The following is a 27,062-nucleotide window of genomic DNA, read 5'->3' as shown; positions in this document are numbered from 1 at the left end:
CTGGGACCTTCTTCATTCATAACAGATGTCCTACTACTCAGTTATGACCTTTCTTACTTTGCAATACCATATTGATAATGTGTGGTCTGAGAGAACTCCTATTAAAATTGTTGGAGATTTAGTCAGAAGCATCCTTCTTTAAAACACATGTTTTTACAATGCCCTACACTTACTAAGTTTTGGGAGAAAGTAGTGGATTACATAAATATGACTGTGCAGAAAAATATTCATAGGAAAATATTCTTTTGAGCTACATATGTGGAATGTGACATCTGGACAACGTAAATGGGTATTTCATGCCCCCTTTGTGACCAAAATACTGATACTGATGCACTGGAAAGATGAATGTACAGGTCCATTTAATCAGTGGATTAAAGATATGACTACAGTTGCAAATTATGAATGGACTGCTTATAGATGTAGACTTTGCATGGACAAATATAGTGTTATCTGGAACACATTCATAAAAAATATAGTAGGTTTCTTATATATGGATAATAATACTTGTACATTAGATAAATATATAGGGAATTGTAATAGTTAACTTTTATAATGATACACCTTTTTAAAATTATGTTCAATTAAAGTTTTCCTTAATTTAAAAAATAATAATAACATGTTAGTATTCGGGGGGGTCAAGTTCGACCGGGGGGTCCGGCACACTTCTCCTGCGCAGCTCTGGTCTTCCCCCCCGGGACCTTTGACTCAGCAGAGCATAAAACACAGCGGAAGTAGAAGCTTGAACGTTCTGTCGTGTGGTAGCAATAACTCAGGCTGAACGCTGCAGTGTCCTTATCTTAAAGTCTTTATTGCTGTACAGATCAACACATCGTAAATCTTCCCGGTGAGACGCAGCTCATGTTGCTCCTTTCTCCATGGAGCCTAACACGCAGACTGAAAAACACACAGAGAAATCCACGCCCCTTCCGTGTTCTCTGCCCGCCCTCAGAATGTGAGGCGTCATCACTCAGAACTCTTAACCCTGTAAGTTCTGAGCCCCCTCAACACCCCCTCTCGAATCACGTTCTGAGAGGACTTCTGAGTGTTCAACACCTTCCCCATTGCCTTCCGCCCCTTCTTGGCATCGTTGTTAGGCACCTGTTGAACCTCACAAACCTCAGGTTCGCACTGTGCGAAACCAATCCACGCATTTGTGACCTGAAACCTCTCAGGTGGAATTCCCTTTGTAGCCCGCGATGACCGCCTGGGCACAAACTGGGGTTCTTCTCCTGACCCACTGGGGCCAGCATGTGCGTCTTCCTCATCAGAAGACTCCCCCTCTGACTTGACACGTCTGTGAGCTTTCTCCATTATGCGCACAGGAGATGAGGGCTCACTCTTGGACACTCCCTTCACAACCTGTGGAGACGCCCTACTCTGTTCAGGGACCTGGTCTCCACCAGCAGGTTCAGGCTCTGGCTCTCTTTCCTCCTCAGAGTCAGACAGACAATCTGAGTGAACGTCAGAGCGCACTTTGCGCCTTGCCCAGCCATCCTGCTCAAAGAACTCAGCCTGTTTACTGACCAGAAGCTTGGTCTGATCACCTTCTGGGTATGCGAATCTCCACCCCTTGGTCGCGGGTTCATACCCACAGAAGATCATTTCCTGGTACTTTGGACCACCTTCTTGCTGCAACCACTTTGGTACAGGCACCATGGCCCTGCAACCAAAAGTGCGAAAGAAATGCACAAGCGGCTTCTGTCGATGAAGCAGGAAATACGGGGTGTCACCTACCACTGAATTGTAGCACCTGTTCATCGAGAAATTAGCCGTTTTTACCGCCTCCCCCCAAAAACTGTGAGGCAAACCAGAGTCATCCAGTAGAATCTCGGATGCTCGAACCAGAGCTTTACTCCTCAGCTCTGCCACGCCACTCTCCTGAGGAGAAGTCACCTTGTGACGTATCCCCCTCTGGCGAAAGAAACCCTTTAGAGCAGACCCAGTGACCTCAGAACCGCGGTCAAACTGGAAACCTTGCACCTTGGTGGAGAACCTCTGTTCCACCTCCGCAACCCAATCTTTGATCAGTTGCGTTGCCTCCTCCTTAGCTTTCAGAGAAAAAGCCCAGGAGTTCCTAGTAAAATCATCTGTCAGCACCATCAGCCACTTGGCCTTGCCCAGACTTGGCTGTGGCATACCTAAAAGGTCTGCATGCACAAACTCAAAAGGCTTTGTGGTGACCCTCTCCACCCTGGGATCATTAAACCCCTTGTTTCTGGCTTTCCTGCAAGCCTTGCACTTCAAAGGTTTACCACATTCTTTTACCTTGCAACCTTTGGTGCACTCTGATAACAACTGGACGTCCTCACAGGACCCATGTGACATCCTCTTGTGCCACACGCAAGCACACGACACATGAGTGTGGTCAGTGGCTTTCCCCTCACCCTCGAGAGGTGATTCCAGAACAAAGAGGTTGTTCTGATTTCTTTCAACACGTACCAGTTGCTCTCCACCTCTGGAAATTGTACAAACATCTTTTTCAAAACTCACAGAATATCCCTCCTTGGAGCTCTCGCTGCAGGTGGTGTTGTCCAAAACCGCCATCGAAGCAGACAGTTGAAAAACGCTCTCCTCGCCTTCCGGCCGACCCTGGGACTTTCCACGCTGGCCTCTTCTCCCGGGCTGGTTCCCATGGGAAACGACCTTGGGCGCATCCTGCCTTGGCTCCGTTGCTCTCTGTGGGCAGTTGCGTCGCAGGTGTTCAGCCGAGGCACAAACAAAACATCGCCTAGTGGAAAACTTTGCAAACTTGCCTTTGGACGTCAGCGCCCCCCCCAACCTTTCCAGCAGCTCTCCTTGAGGCTTTTCTGCCGTTGGGAAAATGGCCTTTGGCTTCCAGCTCTGTGGTTTCTCTGCAAACCCCTCTCAGCTCCTGCCAAACAGCCTGGGCACTCTCAAGACTCTTGGAATGGCCTTTCTGGCCTGCACCACCAAACTTGGGTGCATAGCCTCCAGAGGAACAGCTTGCCACTGCTTTCCTCTTCCCAGCTTCCAGCAGCTTTCCAGCACACGGCTGCCTGTCTCTCTGGCGTGTCAAAGCATCGCAGCAGCTTTTAGACACGGCTCCAGCCCACTTTGGGCTTCTTGGTGCTTCCTCAGAGCAATTCTCAGCCCCCTCTCTGGGCCTGGCTCCCACTGCTTTCTTCAGTGCCTGCCTTCTCCCGGCCCAGGGCTTGCTCCCGTCCACCTTATCAAAAGGGATTGCACGCGATTCATGGCTGTCTGCCATCTCTCCCCCGGGGCCCGGCCTACTCACGATACAGTAGCACCTCCCGGTCCGGCAGATCCTTCCCAGCGAGCTCCCTTCGCTCCAGCTGGCTCCGGCTACTCCTTAGCTGGCCTTTGGCTGCTGGCCTCTTTGCCTGCAGATTCTCTTTCCCAGCGTCTCATCGGCTGGCCTCCTCACACGCACGAACGTTGCTTATCTTTATTGCTGATCTCCATAACCTATTCGGGGGGGTCAAGTTCGACCGGGGGGTCCGGCACACTTCTCCTGCGCAGCTCTGGTCTTCCCCCCCGGGACCTTTGACTCAGCAGAGCATAAAACACAGTGGAAGTAGAAGCTTGAACGTTCTGTCGTGTGGTAGCAATAACTCAGGCTGAACGCTGCAGTGTCCTTATCTTAAAGTCTTTATTGCTGTACAGATCAACACATCGTAAATCTTCCCGGTGAGACGCAGCTCATGTTGCTCCTTTCTCCATGGAGCCTAACACGCAGACTGAAAAACACACAGAGAAATCCACGCCCCTTCCGTGTTCTCTGCCCGCCCTCAGAATGTGAGGCGTCATCACTCAGAACTCTTAACCCTGTAAGTTCTGAGCCCCCTCAACAGTTAGTCCTCCCAACTTTAGACTGGAGAACTGTGTGTGCTAGGACTGAAATGAAAGATCAATAAAAGATTTTTGTGGTGATAGTGGGGAAGTGAAAATGGACCGCTGAACATGTTCTGGAGGCAGCAGCTTCAGGGAACATGGTTAGTCTTAGCAGTGGTGGGCTTCCTTAAGACTGTGGCAGCAGCAAACCTTTCAGATTTTTACCTCTCAGAATGGCCCCAAACAGCATTGTTCCAGGGGAAATGTTAGATGGGCTGCAGAGCCTATCACAGATACCCCACCCCCAATTTCTCCACCCCACAAAAATATAAATACCTCCTCTTTAATGTATGGGCTGCAGAATTTGGGCCATTTGTAGTATGCGTGCACACACACACACACTCCCAACCCTTGTGTCCCCTTGTTAGTTTGTTAATTTGTCAAACCAAAGTTTCCTGTGAGGTTCAGACCAGGAAACTGTGATTAGAGTGATCCACTCAAATACAGGTTGCGTACCAGAATAAACCTGTGGTTTGTAATCCTGGTTCAGAGGGTTTACTCAAATGACAATTTGTCGATTTGGACAATACTGAAAAGCTGTGCTTTGACAAGCTAGGATGCATTCTTTTAAACCAGGTTCACAAGGAGAGGAAGGACCATGCATGCATAGGATTTGTTTGGTTTTCCAAACCATAGCTTGGAGGATTAGAGAACACAATGTCAGAATGGAGCCACTAAACTTTACCAAATAGATCAGTCTCATTTCTTTCTGTCAACAAATCCATTTGTGAGTTTGATTTTTCTTCTCACCTTTTTAGGATTTACTTCTCATGCATTTACCTCTGCCCCCCCCCCTTTCTAAAGAAATCACAAATAAAAATGTTATGCATGTACAATAAGGCTGAGAAGTCCGAGAAGGGTTCTAATCTTACTATAATTAGTTTTTATTGAAAAGGCCTGCTTCTTTTTGTAGCTGAAAGCTTCCAGCTCCTGCTTTCAAATCCACCCTTGGTATAGAATATCAAATTTTTGGTCTCATTGTTCATGTTCTTGGTTTGGCATGGAAGCATACAGTGAGAGGATTTGGAGATGTCCCTGGAAAATTTTTACCTTCCCCCTTTCAGCCAGAACCAAAGATCCAGCTCTACTGCTTTCAGAGTCTCAAAATTCCTACAGTTCACCTTGTCACTGAGTAGACAGGCCAGAACTTCCTGTGCCTACTTTCCTCCCAGACAGGTGATTTCCCTCTGATAGTGCTCATCGTCTGTTCAGGAGGAGTCACCCTTGAGTGCAAAGGTGGATTGCTGTGCTTCAGCAGTGCTGAATGGGGGTCACCGAGGCCATGGACATCTCTCCTAAAATGAGATTGGAACTCAAGACACCCTTCATGTCACAGCTCACCAAACCACTGAGTCATTGCATCAGCAGAAAATATGCAGACTCCCATTTTTTTGGAACTGCCCACAGATCATTTCGGCAATCTCACTACTCAGAGGTTTATAACACAGCATGTGCACACATATAAATAATTTCCCTACTTTCCCTCTTCCTTCCATCTTCAAAGAGCAAGCACTGCATGACCAGATGTTTTTTTTAAAGACATCCAGAACCTCCACACTTGACCCTCATTTGTCTAGTTAAAAAGAGATAGTTGCTCTGAAAAAATGATGATGTGTTCTTGAAATCGGGCTTTAAAACAGACAGTGAAACTCTAGTTATAAATTTCCACTCCACAGTTGAAATTTAAGTTAGCTTGCCATTGCCGTGTGATGTATCTAAGCTTAGCTGTGTTACTCAACCTGTCACACAGCTTATAGCAGCACTGTGTATATTTAGTCAGACGTCTGCTCTATGGAATTCAATGGGACTTACTGCTAAATTAGTGTGTACGACAGTGGTTTCCTGCAGGTTTGGAGAACCCCAGTGTGCCACTATGAAATCTACATTTGAAAATTCAGCAGCTATATTGGATGCCTCCAACACACTATGCTCTATGGAACCAGAAGTCTTCAAGCAAAACTGACCTGTACCCACTTCTCAGTGGGGACTCAATTCATGCCAGAGCCAATATGAGCAACTTTGGCAAACTTCTGCAGAACTTTCAGCTAAGTAATCTAGGAGGCTTTCCCAACTATTTCTGGAATAAACTGCAGATGAAGTTTCCATCCATCCCTAGAATTGAAATATATATCTAGCACACGCACACACACACACACAGTGGTACCTTGTGTTAAGTACTTAATTCGTTATGGAGGTCCGTTCTTAACCTGAAACTGTTCTTAACCTAAAGCACCAATTTAGCTAATGGGGCCTCCGGCTGCCGCCGCGCCGCCAGAGCACAATTTCTGTTCTCATCCTGAAGCAAAGTTCTTAACCCAAGGTACTATTTCTGGGTTAGTGGAGTCTGTAACCTGAAGCGTATGTAACCCAAGGTATCACTCTCTCTCTCTCTCTCTCTCTATATATATATATATATATATACACACCCATTATTTTATTTAAGATATGATAACACCATCACACTGGTCAAAATCTCTGAAGACGTTCATTTTTTTCAACCAAAAATAAACACAAGGCATGTTAAGGCTCATTATCCTGATCTGAAGGGTTTGGGTTTTTGTTGTGGTCAGACTAATCCGTTTTACTTTCAATATATGATTCTATTCTCTTTTTTTCAAGCGTAAAGCAAAGCTGTCCACCTTCCCTTTTTTTGCGGGAAATTCCCTTATTTCAGCACTCTTTCCCGCTGCTATCCCGGATTGTTAGGTATCCCATAGACTGTCCCCGGGACAGGTGAGGCTGCTGATCCCTTATTTTCAAATCTGAAAGTTGACAGCTATGGTGTAAAGTGATGTAGAGAACCCTCCCACCACTACTGCTTTATTTATTTCTATTAGTAATTTATTAATCTTACACTTTACTTTGTTTTTCCATAGCTGCAACCTGTCTATTCTTAACTTTTTGTCAGCGCTGCCTCCCTGTATCGTTATTTTCTTCCTCCATCTACCCACCAGTAGCTATGTTTAAGTGTGGGACAAAACAGCAGAGATTCGAATATGAAGTAAAAACAAAATACATTATATTTTATTTAAAATGCTTATTCATATGAAGACACGTGGGGAGGTTCATGTGCAAATCCTTATATGTTTCCTGTCACTTTAAATTATATAGAAAACACAATACAGAGCTTCTGCCGCTGTAAGAGCTTAGTTATCTAAGCCTTTGTCCCCTTCCTCCATTAGGAACTGCAACCAACAATGCTAGATCACTCCTTCCCAGTTAACAGTCATCAACAAGGCACTGAGGAGTGCACTTGCAGTCTTCCATCAGGTCCATAACCACTTCCCATTGGAGTCTGTTCCCCTCTGCCTCCCAACGTTTAGCCCTAAATGTTGCCCAGGCTCTGATAAAGCAGAATGACATCATCATCATTTTTAATTTGTACAGCGTCTTTCTATCTTACTCAATACTCAAGGCGGTTTACAAGCTGAAGAAACAAAAAATGTACATCTTATAACAATCTAATGCAATAAAAAATGTGATAATAAAACATAACTTTAAAATAGGTAACCTATATCAAAAAAGTAACATTCAACAATCATTAGAATAGTATTAAATAATAATAATAATAATAACATATAAAAGTTAAACAGAAATCCACTCAGCAGTTACAATAAATAATAAACTAAATAAATAATAAAACAGTGGCAAGCCACGGTACATAAAATAATACAATACAAGTTGAGAAGCAGAGACTAGAGGGTGGGGCAAGGCAGGTGGGAGGAGGCCTTGCCTGACGAAGTCTCTCCCCTCACAGTTCTTCCTCCAGGACCAGCTCCCTTATGAGGACTCCTAAGGCCAAAGAGTGGGGCAAGGCAGGTGTAAAGAGGCCTTGCCTGATGGAGTCTCTCCCCTCATCAATGGTTTCCCCATTTCGTTCCTGCTCTCTTCCCTCCCAGTTCCTTGGCAGCACACAGCAGCGGAAGCCCTCCCCACCCACATAGCAGGACCCTTAGAAAAAGGTCATAATAATCCTCTCAAAGCGTTCTCACAGAAATCTGCTTTCAGACATAGTTTTCACAAATTCCTGTTTTTATCTTGGAAATCTTGTCTACAAGGAGCTGCTAGTAGGGTCAGATTGTTCATGGCCTGTGCAGTTCTAAGGATGGAAAAGGCACATTACATCATCCTGCCTCCCTGCCAGAACGGCATTGTTCCTTGCAGTACGTTTTCAAGTGCTTATTTTTATGGGTCCCCAGGGAGAGGAGAGATTCTCTCACTTCCTTTAGAAGACTATTCCGCAGCCTAACCCAGCCAGGGACTTTCCCTGGTATTTGGTCTTGTGTATTTCTGCTGGTCCCCCTCTAGTGGTGTCCATTACTGAACGACACTCCCTTTCAACCAGTCAAACACCCGTATTTTCATCTCACACTCAACGTTAGGGATCACGGAGGAAATTCAATCCAATTTGAATTTAAACCGTTCTAATATGTACTTTAGGGACGCGGGTGTAGCTGTGGGTTAAACCACAGAGCCTAGGACTTGCCAATCAGAAGGTCGGCAGTTCGAATCCCCGCGACGGGGTGAGCTCCCGTTGCTCAGTCCCTGCTCCTGCCAACCTAGCAGTTCGAAAGCATATCAAAGTGCAAGTAGATAAACAGGTATCGCTCCAGCGGGAAGGTAAATGGCGTTTCCGTGCGCTGCTCTGGTTCACCAGAAGTGGCTTAGTCATGCTGGCCACATGACCGGGAAGCTGTACGCCGGCTCCCTAGGCCAATAAAGCGAGATGAGCGCCACAACCCGAGTCGGCCACGACTGGACCTAATGGTCAGGGGTCTTTTTACCTTTACCTAACATGCTCTTTACAAAACAAGAGCAATCCTTTGAAACTCTCATGTCTATGAATTTTCGCAATATACATATACTAGGCTATTAAAATGTACGTACAGTGGTACCTCAGGTTCAGAACTTAATTTGTTCTGGAGGTCCGTTCTTAACCTGAAATTGTTCTTAACTTGAGGTACCACTTTAGCTAGTGGGGCCTCCCACTGCCGCCGCACGATTTCTGTTCTCATCCTGAAGCAAAGTTCTTAACCCGAGGTACTATTTCTGGGTTAGTGGAGTCTGTAACCTGAAGCATCTGTAACCTGAGGTACCACTGTATTAGGGAGAATATGTTATTTTAGTGGAAACTGCTCTGCAAAAATCATGAAGACTGTTTCTGCACGTGCTGGGGAGGGAAATGTGGGGCAGATGGGGCTCGTCAACTTGGGGCGGTAGCCCATCTAAGAGAACGAAAATTCTGATCCTGAACTTCCGCTGCCTGGCAGCTATACTCATTCATGAAAAAGGTTTTGGGAGTAAACCCTGAAGAAAAATCTGCCCCCGCTGCCTTGCCTGACATCACTGGGAGAAGAAAAGGCTAATGAGTAAACCCTACGCAAATCCGGAGTGCAGTCCCTAGGACGGTTGGTTGGCATCTTGTACTCCTCCTTCCAGCAACTCCTGCCAAGTTGGTGCGAAATGTATTTCTCTGCTTTCCTTTGGAGCACATCAGCGAAGCCAAGAGGAGGGCCAGTCTGCCTATGGACCATTCCACCATGGATGTGATGTGCTGAAATCAGCATTTTAACCAGTGCTGGGAAAGGTATGAGCTGGTGAGCTGGTCCTGGGAAACACACGCTTAAGCAGTTGGAACACAGCATTAGTTGAATGATAAGCCAGGAGGAAATGTTTTGTGTGGCAACAGCTGCTCTTGGCAAGGTTGTGGAATGCACAGAAAGATTTGGTTGGTTTGTCTGAAGCGAGCCTCCTCACCCTCAAGGTGCACTGCATCCCCTAGAATATGCTGCCATGTGGTTCCTGGCATTAGTATTGACTGAGATACATGTGTTGGAAGCAATCAGGCCATCACATGTTCCTTTCCCACTAATTAGAATGAGGGACCATTCTGCAATCTGATTATGGTAAAGCTCTCTCAAAAACCAGCACCATCAGTGCTTTTTTAATGGCAGAACGTTCCAGAACACAATTCCGGTATCTTTTTTGGTTAAATCCACTCACCTTCTCTGGTAGGTGCATCTATCTCCTCAAGTGAAACCCTCTTCTCAGGGTAAGAGCAAATGGTTTGCATGCAAAAAGTCCCATGTTAATTCCCTGGGCATTTCCCCTTACACAGGGCCAAGAATCCTGCGTATGTCCCCTGTCTAGAATCCTGGACTGCTGCTGTCTGTCAGTGTAGACAAAACTGACTTAGATGGACCAAGATTACTCAATATAAGGCAGCTTCTTATGTTCGTAGATCTCCCCGCTGCCATGCACTTTGGCAAACCAGTCAATCTCAGCCCTGCATCTTCAGTGTGAAGATTAGAATGCAACCTTATGGGTTTGTTGTAAGGCTTGCAGGAGATAATGTATGAGATGCTCGTTTTTGAATGCTAAAAAATGCTATACAAAGTGCTCTGCTTCTCTGGATGTGATAGAGTGTTGTTTCTTATTAGGAATGTGTTCAGTAACACGTCTCCATTGTCTGAGCTCCAAGGGAAGCCTTGCAATGAATTTGTCCCTCGAGCACTTTGGGCCCAGGATGCAAGAAACCTGGCAATTGCAGAAAGATGTTGGCAAGGGGTTTTTGCAACCTACCGTTTGTGTAAAAATCCAGTTTATTAAAAACAATAAACACACAGCCCAGTGTTATGCCAATTTAATTATACAATTTTAGAGATTTAGTGCTCCCACCGATTTTTTTTTTAATGGTTTGAGCATTATGAGTGAGATCCAGACAGATTCTGTTTCTAGTTTGGACTTGATGATAAAAATGACGTAATAAAAGGAATTCAAATGAATCACCTCTTGGAGAAAGAGAAAATAAGTTACTGAATTCTACAGAAGTTAGACAGGAAGGGGTAGTGTTTCTTTAAACACTTTAATTAACAAGCATCCTGATTCCTTCTGAATAGTGTAGGTCAGTGATGGCCAAACTTGGCCTCCAGCTGTTTTGGGACTACAAGTCCCATCATCCCTAGCTAACAGGACCAGTGGTCAGGGATGATGGGAATTGTAGTCCTAATCAGCTGGAGGGCCAAGTTTGGCCATCACTGATGTAGGTCTTTCCACATCATAATATAAGGGAAGATATTCCATATATTAATAGCAAACTCATTATCTGAGTGTGGATGCTTATGTAACCACAATGGTACCAGCCATGCTCAAGAGGGTAAAGGTAAAGGTAAACTAACCCCTGACCCCTGACCATTAGGTCCAGGCATGACCGATGCTGGGGTTGCAGCGCTCATCTCACTTTATTGGCCAAGGGAGCCGGCATACAGCTTCCGGGTCATGTGGCCAGCATGACTAAGCCGCTTCTGGCCAACCAGAGCAGCACATGGAAACGCTGTTTACCTTCCCGCCGGAGCAGTACCTATTTATCTACTTGCACTTTGAGGTGCTTTCGAACTGCTAGGTTGGCAGGAACAGGGACCAAGCAACGGGAGCTCACCCTGTCGCGGGGATTCGAACCACCGACCTTCTGATCAGCAAGCCCTAGACTCAGTGGTTTAGACCACAGCGCCACCCGCGTCCCTATGCTCAAGAGGGAGGGATCAGCAAATATGGAGAAGCTTCAGGGTTTGCAGAAGTGCAAAAGATTTGTTGGGGGGAAAGCCCCGGGAGTGGTCCTTACTCCTCCCCAAAACAGTACAATGAAGACAATTTTGGTATACTGTATATATGAATTTAAAACAGACTTTTATTTAAAGGAGCGCTTTCATTGTAGATAACTAAGGTAAAAAACATTCATATCAAGAGTCCGTGTCGTGATGGTATTCAAATGGCCAAAAAGAAGGGAACCTTCTTGATAGTCCATTTTCAGTGAATTCCTCCCAGATACTTAAGCCCAGGTAAATTTAAGCATCATAGAAATCCCTTTCACCAGGGACCTGGTTGTATGGAAGCCTATGTGATAGCAGCTGCGTATTCATGAGCTTCTTCAGTGCAATGTCCAGAAATGTGGCCGTGTGTCCTTTCCTGTTATACAGAGCATAGTCCTCTTTACGAAGGGCTGTCCAAATCTGGTTTCAAAATAAAGGAGAGAAGAGGTTTTGATGTTGCCATCAATAATTAGCACCAGGACAGCAGACAGATCATGCACACAGGTCACCTAGTTAGTTTTCTCTGCAGTAGTGAGACTATATTTCTATTTAAATCATAGTAATGATTTCAAAAATTACATTCACACATATGCAAATCTTATGGTGATTATTTTACGCATCCTTTATGAAATTCATGCATGAAGTGGGCTACAGGGTGGTGGCCCCCATGAGTCTGCTTAATCAATTATTTCCAAAAGACTCACCCTTGATTTCATCAAGTCCCATCATGTCTAAATGGACTTGCCATTTATCAATTCAACTGGTGGTCTATTAGTAGTTTACAACTAAGGTCAGCTGATCCACTTGGTCTCATTTGCAGAGAGGAACTCCTACAACTCTTTGCTGGTGAACATAGAAGTACTGCTTGACCCAACTGTGTGTGGGAAGTCTGTGGAAACTGAATAATTGGCATAACTCTTCCATTGTTATGGGCAAAGGTGCTGTTTCAATAGAAAAGACCCCTAGTCACTTGGTGGTTGACCATAGTCCTATTTCACTTTCCCCATGCAACAACCAAACTGTTGAAGAAATTGCTACATAAAACTGCATTTAGCATAGAGCCAGGACAAACACCCATTTTAAAAAGATGAATGGACAGCACCACATACTCTTTGAGGTGTGAGAATATCTTGAAATGACTGAAGTCGATACGGTAAGTTTCCTCACCTAGGTGTCATTCCAGCCAGTGTACACATGCCTCCAGCAGCAAGTGCAGTAATTCCTCACTGTCACATCAGAAATGCCAGTGGCTCCAAAAAGGTATAGACATTGTTGTCTTGATGCTGCCTCTCCTAATATTCCAGCAGAAGCTGCCAATTCACTGGTGGATTGGATTAAATCCTTTGTTTATCCATCACATTTCCACAGTGTGCCTGTGAATGCAACATGCAACCAAAATTTATAATCTACCAACAAAAATTACTGGAGCAGATTAACAGAGAATATTGAACAGCTTCATCACATTTCTTGACTCCTTTGCCATTGCTACTTCCAGCATTCTCTTCTGAAATGAGCAAGAGGAGCTTTAAAAGACAAAGCTTCTATATGCACTATACATTCGAAACCATATTCTACCACTTTAAACAGTCATGGCTTCCCCAAAAGAATTATGGCAGTTGTAGTTCGTTAATGGTACTGAGAGCTGTTAGACCTTTAGTCCCCTCAGAGAACTACAATCCCCAGAGTTCCCTGGGAAGTTTAGTTCTCCACATTTCCATATCAGTTCACAGGTAGGGTGGTTGTTGTTGAGTTTAAAAAAAAGATCACAAAAATTCATCAGCATTTAAATGCAAGCTTATCCTAACATACATGCAATTTTGCCTAATATACACATTTTTTCAAAGCAATTTTCTTTTTTAAAAGTGCATTTTCTATACGTTATGTCCACGTATGCATGTTTATGAACCCTTTACTCCATTATATACATTTTGGTACGCATTACTCAGCCAGAGACCAGCCCTGCAAAATTCAGAGAAGTGTGACTTCTCAAAGCATGGCTGTGTTTCGTTGCTCCTTTGGTTTCAGAATGTGTGGATTAGGTCGGTTCACATTTGATGGCAATCTGAATGGAATGTCTTCATCATCCTTGCTGCCAAGTAAATGTTCCTAGGGCTGCGGTCTGAGTGCACTTAAGCCCTTTCCACCTTCGAGTCACTGTAGCCCTTTGAGGCATGTGAACGGGTGTGGGGCTCGTACTGCCCCAGAATGGATTTAGCTGTTGAAACAAGTATGTGTGGTTTGGGAGTGGGCATTGCCACTGTGATGCTTCCTCACTCCCAGGTGTGTTTCATTCTACTTGGATCGAACTTTTGAAATGGGCCTATGAGTTGGTCAACCACCTTGTGAATGTTCCCGCACACCTCAGGGCTTATTGCCTCTTTCAAATATGTTGGGGTATTTGCAAGAAGAAGAAAAGTTTGGATTTCACTCCTTTCACTCCTTTTAAGGAGTCTCAAAGTGGCTAACATTCTCCTTTCCCTTCCTCCCCCACAACAAACACTCTTTGAGGTGAGTGGGGCTGAGAGACTTCAAAGAAGAGTGACTAGCCCAAGGTCACCCAGCAGCTGCATGTGGAGGAGTGGAGACGCGAACCCGGTTCCCCAGATTACGAGACTACCGCTCTTAACCACTACACCACACTGGCAAGGCAGTCAATCACAGTAAAAGGGGTGGGGGTGAGGGGAAAGAAAATCAACTTGTAACAGCTTGACCTCTGAAATCACTGGGATCAGGGTCATTTTGGATGCACTCCCTTTGCGACTGAACCTTACAGTGAAAACAGTAGCAGAAGCTCATGTGTTTATGAGCCTCAGGAACAGATCCCTGAAGTATCAGCAAAAGAGGTGCTATTATTAAAACTAATCCACAGCATGGGGGTGGGGGGAGGGGAGAGTCATTTTAGGACATCCTGTTTGCACCGTTCCATCTGGAATTCTTTCCTACACTGTAGGAAATGAACAAGAAATGTTAGTAGTAGGGGTGTGTCCTCTACTAAAGCAGCACATTCTTTGAAATGCTGCCGCCGCAATCCAAGAATCTGGAAGCAGTCAAATAATCACCATCCTCTTCTAGCCAGAGCCTGGAAGAAGAAGAAGAAGAAAAAGAATTACCTTTAGGATACTGTGCATAGCATGGCTTCTTGTCACACATACACAGTTCCCCTCGGACCTGTGTGAAATTCTCTGCTGACTTACACTTGGCATTCATAACTCCCTGAAAACCAAGGATTTCTGAAAAGGTTCAGGACGTGGCCTTTTCACATCTATGCATTAACCAGCTTAGAGAGGGAGGGAAGGAGGACATCCCAGTGATAACTATTTTCTCAAAGGCAAATCAACACTTTAAATGGAATCTTTGTGTTAGAGTTTAGTAGAAATTAATGCACTCCTACTCTCTGTGTCACTCCTGTGTTGGGTCACATCCATACCATCCATTTAAAGCACTCTTATACCACTTTAAGAGTCATGGTTCCCCCTCATACACACACACACACAGAGAGAATCCTGGGAACTGAAGTTTGTTAAGTATGCTGAGAGTTGGTAGGAGTCTCCATAATAAACTACAGTTCCCAGGATTCTGTGAGGGAGAGCCATGACTCTTAAGGTGGGGTATAAGTTTGTTTTATATGTGTGGTGAGGTTGAGCGCTTGGTCTCCAGCACATTATGCATAGAAACATGCAAAACTGACATGGACCAGATATGAACTGATCCATCGTTCCTAGACTACAGCCTCTCTTACATACAAACTCTTGTTTGTATGAGCAAATGCCTGTACGGTGTGTACAAAATTAGTACTTCTTCCATTATCCCATAAGAGAAATGATAGGGAGAAATCTGTCCCCATCACCATTAACTTACTAAGGTGTTAATGACTAGAAATGGGTTTTCACACCCTTCATCTTCTGCACCCCCGCAAAAGGTGTTCGACTGTTATACTGCTCATTGAACTGGCATTTCACTATTACTTAGAGTTTTTAACCGAGAGAGAGAGAAGTATTTTGCTGCCAAGTAAAAGATTTGTTCAAAAATAAATAGGTGGTAAAATGGTGCTGCTGCAAAGATTAAAGTGAATGTGTGCAGAGCTGTGATAGGTTCACATGTCAAAATCTTAGCTCTTAATGAAGACAGAAGATTGTTGCCAATAGCATTGACCCCTGTGGAGATTTCACTACTCTTCTGTCTTTCTTGGGGGGGGAGGAGCTGGGCTTTCTGTGATAAGAGGAAAGACAGAAACAGCACTTGAAAAAGGGGAACAAATGGATGACATCACTGTGTGGCAGGAATGTACCCTACTGTACAAAAGTAAGAATTACACCCATTGCTCTTCATTCTTTTACCTCTGGTCTTAACCAATTTTTGCCTTTGGCTTTGTCCACCACTGAACTAAACACCCACAGAATTATTCATGGGGGGATGCAACTGTTGGGCAGAATAAGGTCTTCCACCCTTGGTTTAACTGAATCCAACTATGGTACAGCTTTAGGGGTTGGGTCAGTGCCGGATTTATGTATAAGCTAAACAAGCTATAGCTTAGGGCCCCAGTCTCTTGGGGGCCCCCAAAAAAATTAAAGGGGAAAGAAACTGGATGTACATTAAGAAACTGGGTGCACATTTACAAAATATAAGATAAGAAACAAATAAAACCTACGTACAGCAACAGTGTTTTGTGTTGTGTAGACTCCTATGATGTAAGTAATGGCCCCCGTCTGCTAGCCTGCTCCCTAAAATATCACTGGTTTGCTCATTTCTGTATCAATTACTTTGATAAAATACATATTTTGTTATGTGCAAATGGCTTTAGATACCTATTGGGTCTATAAATTACCATATAGCATATATTCAACACACAAAAACAGTGATGTTTTGTTATTGACAAAGGACATCTGGACATATAAAGGGCCCCATTACCTTCAGTTGCTTAGGACCTCATCAAACCTAAATCCGGCCCTGGGTGGGGTGAGGGTCTTTTCCTCTCTGCACAACTTGTTCTCTGGCAATCTGATGAAAGAGACACTGTCTGCTTCAGAGGAACATATTTATTTCTTCTCCTTGCATATTTGCAAATAAAGCAAATATCACCAGTGTTCTCTCATCCAAAGAACATGAAACCCTGTAGCCCTGGGCCTGGAACTTCTCATCTGGAGAAGTGAGATGAGGGTAAAACAGTATGTTCTGTAGACAGTTCTGGGTCATTGCAGCCTGAAGTACAAGGGCCTCATACTGTGCAGGTTCATTGGTCTGGGCACTCAACGGAAAGGTGAGTAAGAGCCTCAAAGACTAGCAGAAATATTAAGGAGAGTTTCTAAGCCATGTTCAAGGCGGACTCATACACAATGTGTTGAAATAGATCAAATGGATGGGGGCAAATAGTTCCTCGTGCAATGGGCTGAGTTGTGTGAGCAATATAGAACGTTAAAGAAGTATATTCTGGACCAGGTGGTTCATTTGGACGGGTGAGCTTGTCTGGTGTAGCAGTTAAAGTGCTGAGACAGCAGGGTTCAAACCCCCACTCAGCCATTAAGCTTACTGGTTGACCTTGGGCCAGTCTCCCTCTCTCCCATCCTGACCTACCTCATACGACTGTTGTGATGTTAAAATGGGGAAATGGGAACTATAAACACCACCACCTTGAGGTCCTTGAAGGAAAGATGGAATATACATGGAAGAATTAAATAATAGATTAAATTAGATTAGATAGAGTTATCCACTTGGAGAACAGATCAACCAATGACTTTGAGAAGAGAGCAGATATCCATAAGGATAAAACAAAATAAGAGAGGCATAATAATTTAATAATTTTATTATCTGTACCTGGCCTCTGTACCTCTGACTAGTTTGCCCCAGGCACTCTGGGCGGCTTACAACATATATAAAAACAAAAGCTAGGATGGCTGAGCATTACAAGGGTGTTTGGCTTGCAAGTAGCCACCAGACGACCACTAGGAACAACTGGTGTTGTGGGACAGAGCCACTCACCCACCCAGCACTGGCATCACTGCAGCTTAACTGGATGGAGATGGAGCAGGCCACAATGACAGCATGAGTGGAGATGAGCAGACACACTGGTGGGAATGCCCCATCTCATCCAGGTAATCTGCATCAATGCCAGTGTTGAGAGGGGAGCGCCTCACCACCACACTGGCTACTACTGGGGACCCCATCCATCCCTGGAAGTTACTCCTTTAGGACAAATGAGGCATGGCCCCACCACGGTCAGCCTGCCCTGAGGCAGCCACCACCTAGCCTGCCTTCTTTTTAACAACAAGCCCAGGGGGGTGGCACTGCTTGTCAGTTTCCTCCTCCTTAGTCTCAGTGTTGCCCTTGTAGGACTCAGTAGCAGGGAGGAGGAGGAGGGCAAAACTAGAATTAGCCAGCTCCACCTGCCATTGGCGACTGTCTGCCTGCCTGCCTACTAGTCCCAATGGGCACCAGCCACCACTGGCATCTATGTCCCCAAATGTTAACTAGTGTTGAAAATGAATCAAGGCTAAGACGTTAGTGTCAAGTTATGGAGATTTGGCGCAGGGAGGTGGTACCCGAGCACATTTGCTCATCTCTTACTGTCATAATGACAGTGTAAAACTGAGCCTGTAAGGTGATGTGTTTATGAAAAAGAAGCTATTTCTCCCATAAGGTTTTCACTTGACAAAGAAAACGTAAGTATCCTTATTTATACTGCATGAACAAAAGGATCGTGATATGGCAGTGAGCAAATGTAAATGGGGCGGATCCATGACCCTGCCAGAGAATTTTTAGAAGATTAACTTGAAATGATACATTTCCCAACAGTTTAGAAAGCACACTGGTAGATTTTTGTTATTATTATTTGCTGTCGTCACACAATAGTCCCTTCCAAGTATTTAACATTTGCAGGATTTCATAATTCAATGTGTACAGTCCATAAATAAGTTGAAAAATGTCATGTCCGCCAAAGAGACTAGTTGTGGGGCTATTCTGTGATGTGGAAAAATAAGCCACTCTGAGACCCGTAAAAGGGTTGTCCCTACATTACACTGAGCACAGGTCCAAGCTCTTGTGCAAGTGTATACACTTGTTCATTTGTATAGCTCAATTGTTGCATGTACAGTTTTCAGATAGTACACTTGTTGAATGTAACACATGAACACACAAACAGTGTGCCTTGAATCAGGGGGAGACAGTGGGTAGCAAAGTTGTCAAAAAGGAAAGACTGGCTAAAACAGGGTAATGTGTGGCAACAAATACAGATGCCACACTTTATGGATGGTCTCTTGCATAAGCTAAAAGGTCTTCTGTGTATACCCAGTATACCTGAAGGAGCGTCTCCACTCCCATCGTTCAACCTGGACACTGAGGTCCAGCTCCGAGGGCCTTCTGGCGGTTCCCTCACTGCAAGAAGCGAAGTTACAGGGAACCAGGCAGAGGGCCTTCTCAGTAGTGGTGCCCACCCTGTGGAACGCCCTCCCATCAGATGTCAAAGAAATAAACTATCTGATGTTTAGAAGACATCTGAAGGTAACCTTGTTTAGGGAAGTTTTCAAAGACTGATGTTTTAATTTATTTTTAATCTTTTGCATGGGTTTATTTTTGTAGTTGAAGCTGTTAAGTGTTTGGGTTTGAAAAAATAATTATGAATAGATATAGCCCTGTCCACGGCACTTTGCAATCAGAGAAAGCGGGAAAACGAATACAGTCTGACATTTGAGGATGGGTTGGGGTGGAAAAGGCAAAGATAATGAATGAACACTGGCAATTACATGAACTTAGATTACCTTTGTGGCTGGGCAAGTAGACTGAAGGGCTAAGTCAAGCCCTGCTTCCAGCCAAGCAGTTTAGGATGGCAGCTTGAGTAGATAAATGCCGAAGATCTAGATCTTGCTAAGAGCTTTTTCATTAGCTAGGGTGTTTTCAAAGTTTTCCACAAGGCAGCAGTGGGTGGGTCTCCAAATGGGAGCCAAGCATGAAAATGGCATGTGTTTTATTTTATGTAAAGCTCTTCCAAGTACAGAGAGGTAAAGGGAGCCAGCTAAGTAAGTCTGTGTTGACATGTAAAAAAAAAAAGGTCAGACAGGAATAAGTGGCCTCAGAGATGTTATGCGATTGAAACGAACCTCACATTCCGAAGTCCGAAGGACAGGGAAATGAAAAGGAGCCCAAACAAGCTCCCCACATCATCCGTGTAATCGAGCGGCTGTAGTCACCGTCCCTTTGGCTCGGGATTTCTGCTGCGTTCCAGTAGACAGAAAGCACCTGGGAACACTCTGCCGAAAGGGCTTGATTCCTTGACAGCTCTGGATGATGGCCTACATAAGCGAGGAGGGAAGAAAGGGGGGCATTGTCTTCCTCCCTGCTACGGTGCTGCTTAATAGATCACCTCCAGAAGCTAACATTTATTACACTCATAGAACTCCCCCCCCCCACTTTTCTCTAGACAGTCAATGTAAGAAACTTGTTTTAAAAAACATGTTTTTGGGATTCTGAGCGCTTGCTGCTCCAGGATAAACTTGCTGCACATGTTGAAGGGTTTGCATCAGCTAATTTTGGGAAGGCTTGGTGCAGGCGTTAGTTTCAGAACATGTGCGTGGGCAGCCACATCCACAGGTACATTCCTATGTCTTGCAGCCCCATCTGCTAATCCCCTGATGGACACGACTTTCTTCTGCTTTTTGGAAATATTTCGGGCTGATGAATGTTAGATGGCTTGGAGGGGGGTTCTTTCTTGATTGACATTCAGGGCCTTTTCAAATCAAGAAAGAACCCTGGGTTTTGATTTCCCCTCCATAGTGCAATACTTGCACCCAGTGCTTTCTTCTGGGGAAACGCAGGGGTACGCATACCCCGAAACATTTTGTGAATCTAACGGGAGAAGAAACTTTAAAAAATTAAGTTTCTTCTCTGGCACGGTGAATCGTCAGTTCTGTTGCGACCCCCTATGGTGATCTCATTTCTTGTCACAGTGTTTCCTGAGTCTCAGACGGAATCGGGCGTTTAATGTGTGAAGTAGGAGTTGGAATCTAGCACAGTGATTGGTCAGTTTCGTTGTTACCACCTCCGATGGCGGCTTCATTTCCTTTCCTGGTGATTTTCTTGAGTCAAAATGAGAGTACCCCTAAACATTTTTTTTAAAAGAAAAAAAGCACTACCTACGCTACTCTTGATCCATCTGCCTCCTTGGTAACAGAGGAAAGATGTGCCGACCAACATTGAAAGCGGAGGGTTCATATACTTCACAAAAACATCATAGGCTGCTGCATACATACCACACATTTTAAAAAGCACATTTTAAAATCCTCTCTGCTAGCCCATTGCCCTTGAGTACAGTGAAGGATGCTAGCCTGTTACAGTGGTACCTTGGGTTACAGATGCTTCAGGTTACAGACACTTCAGGTTACAGACTGTGCTAACCCAGAATTAGTACCTTGGGTTAGAACTTTGCTTCAGGATGAGAACAGAAATTGCACTGTGGCGGTGCAGTGGCAGCGGGAGGCCCCATTAGCTAAAGTGGTGCTTCAGGTTAAGAACAGTTTCAGGTTAAGAACGGACTTCCAGAATGAATTAAATTCTTAACCAGAGATACCACTGTACTACTGTTGAAGTAAGATTGAACTACCAGTCTAGTAGGCTTCTCTAAGGCTACGTACATAACTTTATAGCACATTCAGATAACATCAGGGATTGAGGTGGATTGAGGCAGCCACCTTGGGTGGTGGAATTCCAAGGGGTGGCACTCCTGGGGGGGCCCTGCCCACCCGTCCTGCCACTCCTGAAGAAGTGGCTTCTGGTGAGATCTTGCAGAGCTGTCACAAGATCTCACTGCGGCCGCCATTTTCCCTTGCTTATCCTGTGGTGGTGGGATGCCCACCCCACGTGGCTGCAGCTTCTGGGTTCCAGTGAGATCTAATGGAACTCTTGCAAGATCTCATCAGAAGCCGCATAGCCCCAGTAAGCAAGGCAGGGCAGGGGGAGGTAGCAGGAGGAGGCAGCACCTTCCTGTTTTGCCTCAGGCAACAAAATGGGACAGGCTGCCTCTCCGGCCAAAGAATCCTGGGAACTGTGGTTTGTTCAAGGTGCTGGGAATTGTAGCTCTGTGAGGGATAAACTATAGTTCCCCGGATTCTTTGGAGGTGGGTAGAAATGTGTTTTAAAGTTATGGTGTGTACGCAGCCTATGTGGAATGAGGGGGTATTTTGTCCTTCACCAGGGAACATAGAAGCTGCCTTACAGCAAGTCAGAGACTATTGGTCCTTTTAGCTCAGTACTGTTTTCACTGACCAGCTGTGGCTCTCCAGGATTTCAGACATGAGCCTCTCTTATCCAACCTGAGATGCTGGGGACTACTAGCCTAAGACGGACTACGTGTAAAGCGGATGCTTTATCCTTCCCGGATATGTCTTTGACCGGCCTTCAGTGCTGTACCTGGTGCATTGTGGGAAGTTAAAATGGCATCTAGATTTAAAGAGCTGCATGGTACATATCCATAGTGAGTCCTGCCATCATCCTGGGTCCTGGCCTGAGGGTTCTGGGTGCTGACACCAGCCCTGGTGTGAATGCCACAAAAGCACAGCCATTCAGAAGCCTGAAATCCTACACGAAGGAGGAAGAATTTAACAAGGCAAAGTCCAGTAGTCAATGCTACAAGAAGGGATGCTAAAATGCCCCCATTTTCTGTTTCCGAAAGTAAATATACTATATTTTAAAACTCCCAGGATGCTTGTTATGCACATCTATGAAGCTATTGTCAGTTCCAGGTTCCCAATCTGGTCATGAACCAAACTGGCCTGAACTTTCCTAGCAAGGGGCTTAGCCTTGCCAAACCAACTGTGGTGACCTCATATTCACAAGATTTCGTAAAAAGCAGAAATTACACATTTATTCACTTTCAGAACAGTATTTAAACTCTGAGGGTGTGTGTGCTATTTTAGGCCTATAGAGGTCACCAATAGGTCTCACAGTGTGAGGCTGTCTAGAATACTGCCTTCAGAGTTCTGGAGCCCTATGGATGATGTCATGTGTGCTTGTTAAAGCAGAGCAATGTAGCGTTGTTGTCGTTTTTTAAACTTAAATGAGAGCCAGTGTGGTGTAGTGGTTAAGAGCGGTTGACTTGTAATCTGGTGAACCGGGTTTGATTCCCTGCTCCTCCACATGCAGCTGCTGGGTGACCTTGGGCTAGTCACACTTCTCTGAAGTCTCTCAGCCTCACTCAACTCACAGAGTGTTTGTTGTGGGAGAGGAAGGGAAAGGAGAATGTTAGCCGCTTTGAGACTCCTTCGGGTAGTGATAAAGTGGGATATCAAATCCAAACTCTTCTTCTTCTTCTTTTTTCTTTAAAAATCCTCCATTGATGTGCTTTAATAATAATAATAATCCAGAGCTTTTCAATGTTCCAGAGGCAACATTTTGGACTGCATTTGGAAATGCAGTGCAGAAACAAAGCAACAAAATGACACGAGTACTAGAGAGTCCTGGGTCTGACTTGGGGGCGGGGGGGAGGGGCGGCAGGTATTGACAATGAGTTTTGACCCAGGAAGGGGGGAAACCCCTGATTCACTCCAATTCACTTCACTGTTTGGTATATACAGAGCGCCAATGTACACACCTGGCAATGTTGTCATCACACAGAAATACAGTGGTACCTCGAGTTACAAACGCCTCAGGTTACAAACACCTCAGGCTACAAACTCTGCTAATCTGGAAGAGTTACTTTGAGTTGAGAACTTTGCCCCAGGATGAGAACGAAAATCGTGTGCCAGCAGCACAGCAGCAGCAGGAGGCCCCATTAGTGAAAACACACCTCTAGTTAAGAACAGTTTCAGGTTGAGAACGGACCTCCGGAACGAATTAATTTCGTAACTTGAGGTACCACTGTATAGTTGCTTGTGAGCTGTTTTATGCAATGAACACAATTTTTTAAAAGCACATTGGAGCAACCATTTTCATTCTTGTGTCCGAGGTGTTAAGGGTCTACTTTCATACTTTTATAATTTTATAAGTAAGCAAATGTTATAGAGATATCTAGAAACTTTGTCAACCTGAGGGCTGTATTGCCTTCTGGGCAATCTTCTTCATACACATAGATGAATATATAGAAATGTTTACTTTCCCTGCCACTTAGTTTTAATGTCTCTATGTAGGTTTTTTGTTTGGTTAGTTTTTAAGATGCTCTGGGTTGCCTTGGGCAAGATAAAGCAACTAATAGAGTCAAGAAACAAAATAATAAAAATAATAAAATGTAAATAGAGTGATATTTCCCATCGTGGGAGAAAGCTGTGACCGAGTCAATTGCATGCCTTCTCAGCTTCCTGTCCCGCTGCTGATGGGCAGATTCCTGCTCTCCCTTCTTACGGTTCTATTTTTTAGAGCTGAACTGGTCAGTGCTTCAAATAGAGGACAGCCTGAAATAGAGGACTGTCCTCTGTTAACAGAACATGTAGATACTGTAATGTACTGTATATGTGTAGGTACTATGTGTACATGTAGGTACTATAATGTACTGTAAGCAACAGCTCAGCTGTTAAAGTGGACCAGTAGCAAGGCACAGGCAATATGCTGTAGTTTTATACCTCATTAACTGTCATGGCTTCCTGCAAGAATCCTGGGAATTATAGTTTGGAGAGGTGTTGAGAGCAACCCTACATCTCCACCTCCACTGAACTTCAGTTTCCATATTTTCTTGAGAAAAGGGAATGGCTGTTAAACCAGTTTACAATGGTACCTCGGGTTACATACGCTTCAGGTTACATACGCTTCAGGTTACAGACTCCGCTAACCCAGAAATCGTGCTTCAGGTTAAGAACTTTGCTTCAGGATGAGAACAGAAATTGTGCTCCGGCGGCGCAGCAGCAGCAGGAGGCCCCATTAGCTAAAGTGGTGCTTCAGGTTAAGAACAGTTTCAGGTTAAGTACGGACCTCTGGAACGAATTAAGTACTTAACCCGAGGTACCACTGTACATTTGTAATGTGGAACTAGCTTTGCAGTTCTGTTTCCCTGGCTTTTAACTGACAAAATCCCTTTATTATGTCTCCTTGTAAGCCTTATATGACCTTTATATACACAGCACACATTCAGATATTTGAGTAGGTTGTTCAGTACTTTCCTAACTCATAATGAAATTCCTGGGAGTTCTATCAAATGACTTCAGTGGAAAAGAGAGGTAGGCCAATCAGACAGGCAGACTTTTTGTAAATCCAGCAATTAATATTTCAGCAACTTCATTTATTTTTATTTCTCTTTTCTCGTATCCAGGTTTGCTTCAACAGTACATGCCTAACATTTGTCTCACAAGAACATCCAAGGGAAGACTGTTGAAAGGCAAATGGTGGCTAATACATTATATACGTTATGAATTAAGCAACTTTTAGTTGGCCCATATAAATTTCTCACTGAATGCCATTATAAATTGCATTCGTTGTACGTTTCCATTTCCACTGGTTCTAAGGGATTTTATTTCTTTTGAAATGTCAGCTCTGTAACGACTTATGGCCAGACATTTGCTTGCAATCCTGTACAATCATTGAGCTCAGTGGGGCTTACTTCTCAGCAAGGATTTCACTGCAACTTGTTTACTACTGAGAGGCAGCCTGAGTTCAGAATGCAAAACCACTATAATTGGTGAATGGTGCATGCCAGTAGAGGCACAAGTGGGCAGAGTATTTAATATGACTCTTATCTTCAATCCAGCCATGCAGAAGTCAAAGTTCTCTCTCTCTCTCTCTCTACACACACACACACACCACACACCCCTCCATCCTTCATTCATCCAAGCAAGCAAGACACACTTGTACAGTTCAAAGACACACTCCAGCTAGCAGATTTTTTCTTGTATCACTTCCAAGTAGGGATGGGTGAATCGTCTGGGGTTCTCGTTTTCCCAATCTTAAATTCACTTTACTACATTTTCACATCGGTTTGAAAATACTTTTTTTCTTTTTTAAAAAGTTCTCATGGACATTCATCAGAATTTTCATCTGAATTCCTAATAGACACATATTTTGCAAGCCATTTGACACTATATAATGTACATTTAACGTTATTTTTGCTCATATTACATTATGTATGTGCACTTTACTTAGGTTATACATTTTTCCATACATTAATTGGCCTGAGAACTGCAATTCAGAATTTTTTTGGGGGGGAAGAGATTTTGAAGGATGTCTGTGTTTCAGTTCTGATACTGTTTCATGAAGTGTGAATTATTATTATTCTTCTGCCCATCTGAATGGGTTCCCCTTGCCACTCTGGGTGGCTTCCAATAAATTAAAACACAGTACAACATTAATTCACCTTTAAATGTGAAGCCGCCTGAATTGCCTCCCCATCCCCACTTTCCAGTCCACTTGCTGTTGTGCTGTTTTCTTCGAATTGCTCACATATATTCCCCTCAGGTGTCGCAGAAGGAAATGCTTTCTGCTTGCATGTTCCAAACATTCTTTTGGTCATATAACCCTTTCAGAGTTAAGCACCCTGGCAGACTGCTCCTGCTAGGAATGGCTTAATTCCCCCACCAAAGAAGAGGTGTTGTTGTTTAAATAAAGTAGCTACTGTAACAGATTTGCTGATATGTTAAGAGCATTACAGGATCTAGAGTTAGCTTTGGGAAGCAAATCTCATAAAATACTGACAGAAATTGAACAGTGAATTACTGAAAATGCAGAAGACATTGTAAAACAAGGTGACCTGACTTGTACCAGATAACAATGGGAACAAAATTGCTGGCTGAAGAAGATGCACTAGACGACATGAAAATTTTGTATCACTTGTTTATTGAGCATTCATATGTGCATGCAGTGCTTACACAACATTGCCAACTGGTGGTTGTTATCCCATATTCTTCCCGTCACTTTTTGGACTTTTTGCATTAGACAATGGACAACCTAATTGTGCTAGAAAGTGCCGACTAGCAACCATATTTTAAGGCAGGCATGTCCAAAGTCTGTTTTGGGGTCCTAATCTGACCCACCAGTTGATTTAATCTGGCCCCTGTGGCCCTCACGCATGTTCACTTCATCAAATCTAGTGCTCTTTGAAAAACGTTTGGGCACCCCTGTTTTAAGTGAACAATTTGTCTGGAAGCACCCAAAGACTGCATTCAGATGGTCACTCACAGGGCCAGATTTAGGTTTGATGAGGCCCTAAGCCACTGAAGGTAATGGGGCCCTTTGTCCTTTGTCAGCAACAAATTGTCACTGTTTTTTGAGTTGAATATATGCAATATGGTAATTTATGGACCTAATAGGTATCTAAAGCCATTTGCGCATGTTGCCATGCAACCAGTCCATGCAGAATGTAGGCACCCAATATATAGAAATGAGCAAACCAGTGATATTTTAGGGAGCAGGCTAGCAGGCGGAGGCCATTACTTACATCATAGGAGCCTATACAACAGAAAATACTGTTGCTGTATGGAAGTTTTTTATCTTATATTTTGGAAATGTACATCCAGGTTTTTTTTCCTTTACATTTTTTTGGGGGGCCCCCAAGAGAGTAGGGCCCTAAGCTATAGCTTGTTTAGCTTATACGTAAATCCGGCACTGGTCACTCACTACACAGTCAATAAGAGTAGCAAAGTATACACAATCCATTGGGTGCAGTATCATAAAACACCCACATGTAATTTGAACTAG

At 44.1% G+C, this 27,062-nt stretch overlaps 1 protein-coding gene across 3 annotated transcripts in view; it reads left to right on the top strand.

Annotated features, from left to right (window-relative positions):
• Positions 1–27,062, top strand: part of COL8A1 (collagen type VIII alpha 1 chain) — a 91,733-nt gene that overhangs the window by 30,531 nt on the left and 34,140 nt on the right. The window lies entirely within an intron of this gene.

The sequence above is a fragment of the Podarcis raffonei genome, chromosome 4, assembly GCF_027172205.1.
Source record: "Podarcis raffonei isolate rPodRaf1 chromosome 4, rPodRaf1.pri, whole genome shotgun sequence".
Lineage (NCBI taxonomy): Eukaryota > Metazoa > Chordata > Lepidosauria > Squamata > Lacertidae > Podarcis > Podarcis raffonei.
The sequence above is the reverse complement of the archived record's forward strand: the minus strand, read 5'-3'. Positions and strand labels throughout refer to the sequence as shown.